Genomic DNA, 5,352 nt, shown 5'->3' with positions numbered 1-5,352 from the left:
GAGATATGATAATTTTGTTTCTACAATAAGATTATGTAACCTACAATGTAAAACAAAATCAAAATTAGTATAAAAAAAGACTAAATCCTTATTAAAACACAATGATTCTATTCTTGAAGAACTTAAACAAAGATTGAAAAATTTATACCTTGAAGAAGAACAAGCTTAGCCTTAATGTCGTGGCTTTTTGAAGGAAAAACAATAATGGTGGGTTGAATAACTTAAAAAAAGATGGAGAAGAAAATTCGTGCAATGGGTGGTTATACTAATCTACTTATGTATAACACAGTAAATTAGCATGAATGACATTGAAAAACACAGTAGAGATTTTTGAAGAGAAGAACACAGCAGCTGCAGTCGTGGGTTGTTTTTGAAGAACTTGAAGAGATTTTTATAGAGATTTTCATGGGTTTTTGCAGAGATTTTTGAGAACTTGAAGAAATGGAGGAACTTGAAGAAGAAGACAGTAGGTAGTCGTGGGTTTTAGGAATACAACAGTTTATATGAGGGTTTAACCAAATGAATGTTAAAACGCGGGTTTTAAATTTTTTGGGAAGAATTATTTGCTGCGGGCAGGACAAAAAACCGCAGCATATGATGTGAAAATAGCTTACATGCTGCGGGCAAGCGTAGAACTGCAGCATTTGAGTGTTTATTTATTTTCTTTTCCTAATTCTTTTTCCTATTTATTGCTGCGTATGTAAAAAACCGCAGCAAATGATTAGTAGCAGATACGTTTTTTTTCCACCAGTATGTGTGTTTTAATTAGGAATTAAAATAAACATTAAATATCAACATTAAGACATGTAAAGGTTACATGTAATGAGTATATAAAGAGGTGATATATTGTGTATAAATAGATGCACTTTGTTCATCTTTTACATAAGCTTTATCATTTATAGTATTCTTTATATACCAATTGTGGACGATGTTATATTAGAAATAAAACGACATGTTTCAATCTCTAATATCACTAAGATCGAAAGTGAAGTCTTGTGACAAACAAATTACGCTATCAATAAAACCGATGTTTGTAGGAAATAATAATGCAATAAAAACAACATAAAGATTTAACGAGGTTCACCCAATTAAGGCTACGTCATTCGGTGTGTAGTATCTCTTATATTATCAAAGGAGTTCAAAGAACTCTCAAATGGAGAATTACAATAGAGAAGAGATTAGGCTAGTGTTTGGCTTGGGGTATATTTTGTGGATTGTTTGGATGAAAAAATGAGCTCCCTATTTATAGGGGAGATCACACTAAGCAACATTTAATACATTAAACCTATGAATAAATGATAATAAAACAGCCCAAACACTTGAAGAGTCAAAAAACAGCATCCTAGGAGTGTTAGAAGATCCGTTCGACCAAAATAGAGGCTCGCTCGGTCGAGTGGCCTGGTCGAGTAGGCTTCAACAAGCTACTGCAAGTATTCTGTTTGTTTGCTCGACCCACCTAGGAGGCATTCTGACAGCTTTGCTCGACCCATCATAGTAGAGCAACATTTTCCACTTCTTCATTAAGATTCATAACTCCCATATTTAAGTCACTTCATCAACGCACCATTTATTTTATGCATTGATCATCAACTTAATCACCACATTAAGTCACACACTTAAACACCCATTAAACCTCTCAAGAGATACCATCTCTATGTGCATAACTTGATTGTGCACTCAAGTCACCATTAACATAGACATATTTATATTCTCCACCTAAAAAGTTATGAGAAAAGGGGTTTTCTTATTCGGCACTAGTATCCGTGGTGATCCGTTCGATTCTTGTGGACCATCATTAGAGGAACGACATTTAACGTTCTATTATCTCTATTTTGGTATTTCTTATTCGATTATATAACGTAAAATTCACGCATCAAGAGTATGATATTCTACTTTATTTGATAATTTTATTATGATATGCATGCGATTCTATTTAGATGTTATGAAATGATATCTTGTAATTCAACTTTACGCATTTATATCCTTATACTTTCGTTCCTAAATTTCGATGCTCAATTTTGGCGCAATTTTGGGGAAGTTTTCGCGAGTATATGGTTTCCAATGTGACAGTTATTCGATCAGTATTTTGGTTTTCAAATGGTAATTGATAATGGGCTGGGTTAAGAATTAGTGGACTCATAATGAGACCGTGGCTCGCAAGGCCGCCTGTTATAATTAATATATATTCATTTTCATATGATGAAGACCTATATTTGCACATATTTAGATTTTATGATATTTATACTAAATTTATTCATTTTTACCATAATCAGCTTTTGTTTAAACAAAATAAATCAAATTTAGTTAGTAGTTTACATGATCAATAAAGATGAATCGATTGTCATTGAAAAAAATAATTCCAAAATAAAGTAAAAGTAAAAATAATTTGTGCATAGTACGGATATGTATCTTATGATCTAATATACTTTATAACTCTTGTTCTAGTTCAGATACACAAATGTCAAGAGTACTTGAAAGCTTACCAAACTAAACACACAGGGTCATTCTTGGAAGTAGTTTTGAGGTGCAATCGCCCAGGGCTAGCTCACGAAGGGGCCCGAATTGAGTTAATTCGTATTATTATAAATTAGTTTGTGCATTAGTACTTTCTAGCATGGATCAAACCTGCTGTGTTAGATTTCTTAGTTAAGCGCATAATTAACCATTAAACTACATATAAATTTGTATTAACATAAGTTCTTTAATAGATATTATACATAACCTTTTTGCCTTGGAAGAAGAATCTGGTAGAAAAATATATGAAGCATGCAATATAGTTTCACCTTTTTCTCAAACGTTATTAACAATTTCTATTTTCTTTGTAATTAATTTTTGTTGATTAAATAAATTTTGCACTACTCATCATGTTTGTATTTTTATTTTTCATTTATTATTCCAGACATATTCAAATTAAACATTTTTTATTCATCATAATGCATATTTTATTAATTATTAAATATTTTATATTTTTTAATTGTGCAAAATAAAAAATATTAAAGATTTCTTTTGGAGGAAGTATATTGTTTGTAATTAGATTAAAAGGCCTATTTATGTAGTGATAGATTTAAAGATTCTTGTATGTAGGATCAAAGTAAAATTATAAGATAGAACTAAGGGTCCGTTTGGTTCAGTGAGCAGGAATGGAATGGTATGGAATCCCATACCAGGATGGTATGGATTCAGATTCCCATACCAGACTAAAACTGTTTGGTTCAATCCTGTAATAGATATTGAATCCATTGACACTGTTTGGTTCAATTATGGAATGGATTCTCTGTCCAGTTTGTATATAGATACATACATACATATTATGTTGCAAATAGATATTGAATCCATTGACGTCGTGAATCTTGATTTGTCTGGTTTAAGGTTAATGGCGAAAATGTTGCATGAAATCAATTTCCAAAGACCCAATTTCCAATTTCCATGAAATCAATCCAAAAACCTCAAATAAACCAAGCAATCAAACATCCATGAAATCCAGTACAAAGCAAAACAGAAAGACGAAGTGAATTAATCCATGAAATCGAAGTTCTCAAAGTTGCAGATCTGAAAAAAATTGCAGAAGGAAGACGAAGTGAAATAAAAAAAGCAATCTCCAATACAGTTGAGTCTCACTAAACAAAGATTGTTTAACAATTAAAAAGGGAATCAAAAGCAGAAAGAAAAAAAAAAGTACATACTTTGGAAGATTGAGTTTCAGCGAACGGAGGAAGAAGAGAGTACGGAGGAAGATTGAAGAGCAGGAGCAGGAGCAGGAAGATCCAAAAGATTGAAGGAGAATCAGAGAAGAACTCGTGGAGATGAAGATTGAAGAGCAGCAAAGATTAGGAATTAGGGTTTGTATATGGGAGGAATGGATATTGAAACTTTAGGGGTTAGGAGGGTATGGGATATTAGGGAAAATAAGGGTATGGGAAACCTTTTGGTATGAGAACCCAATGTAAAATTAGACAACCAAACATTGGAATGGGTTCTCATACCATTCCATACCCATTCCAATAACCAACCAAACACACCCTAAGAGTATTTTGCATGTTTTTTTATTCATAAAGTTTTCAAAATTATCATTTAATAAGTCGTCATCATCATTATCATCATCCCACTAAATTTAACTCATTTAATTTAATAAGCAAAATATAATATGTAAAAATTCAAATGCAATAAACAAAAATTCAGTTCTTTAATTATGTTTTTCGCCTAAGGATTAAAAATTATTAGAAAATTCAAAGACCCTTAGACTAAGGGCGAAGCCATACTGGAAGTTGGGAAGGCCCGACTTACCAATTCAAATATGCAGCCCATTGTATTTTTAACTTGAGGCTCTTATTAAATTATATTATAGAAGTGTAATATAACGGTTGATGCTTTGATTTTAATCTTCATGTAAACTTGTAGTAATTATGTTTATGTTTTGTATTTTTTTAATAAAAATAAATTAACATGTAGCCTCCCAACTTACAAATATAACATTTATACTCTAAAAAAACAACTTTGTATTTTCACTTGTTTTTATATAATTAATTTTTAAGAGTATTAGTTATGTAAGCCTTTAATTTAAATTTGCTACTTCCCCCTTAGGCACATCTTTAATCCTACATAAAAAATAAAAAAATTAAAAATTAAAAAATTAAAAAAAAAATTAAAAAAAAAAAAAAAAAAAAAGTGGTTAGAGTAAGGCTGGCAAATAGGTGTATTAGTATAAAGGAGTTTAGTAAGTGAAAGATGAATATGCATTGCATGAAAGAAAAAGAGAGCATAGTGGTCCATTAATTTGCTTTAAACAGCTTTGCAGAGTTGTTCAGGTTTGATTGTTAAAGTCATGATTCAAAGCTTACTCCCCCATAAAGCAAAAGCAAAAGATTTCTTGAGAATTCAAGGTTACATCTTTGAAATTAATGCAAAATACTTCATATAATTTATAGTCCTCCTTAATTCTGTTAAAATAACACTATTTGACTCAAAAATTTGTTATATATATAAATCAAATGATACTATTAAAAAATCAATTCGTGTCAAATAATGCAATTTAACTCAAAAACCTTTCACATAATTAAATCAAATGATGAAGCTGTTCCTCTATAAAATAAATGATTAAGCAAAAAAAAAAATCTGTAACATAAATTCAAATTATAAAATAAGATATTTAGTTTATTATTTTAATAACTCAACCCTTAATTTTATTTTTAGGGTTTTATTTTTAGGGATCACTTCGACCATATTGTTTCTTTTATCCTTTTTTCGGAGGGATACAGATTTGATTTGTTGTTGTGGCTTTCTTGGAACATTACAACTAAGCGAAAATTGGCAACATGATTGATATGATATAAAATAATAATAGCAAGAAGTATA

This window comes from Amaranthus tricolor, chromosome 7 (assembly GCF_026212465.1).
Source record: "Amaranthus tricolor cultivar Red isolate AtriRed21 chromosome 7, ASM2621246v1, whole genome shotgun sequence".
Taxonomy (NCBI): domain Eukaryota; kingdom Viridiplantae; phylum Streptophyta; class Magnoliopsida; order Caryophyllales; family Amaranthaceae; genus Amaranthus; species Amaranthus tricolor.
The sequence above is the reverse complement of the archived record's forward strand: the minus strand, read 5'-3'. Positions refer to the sequence as shown.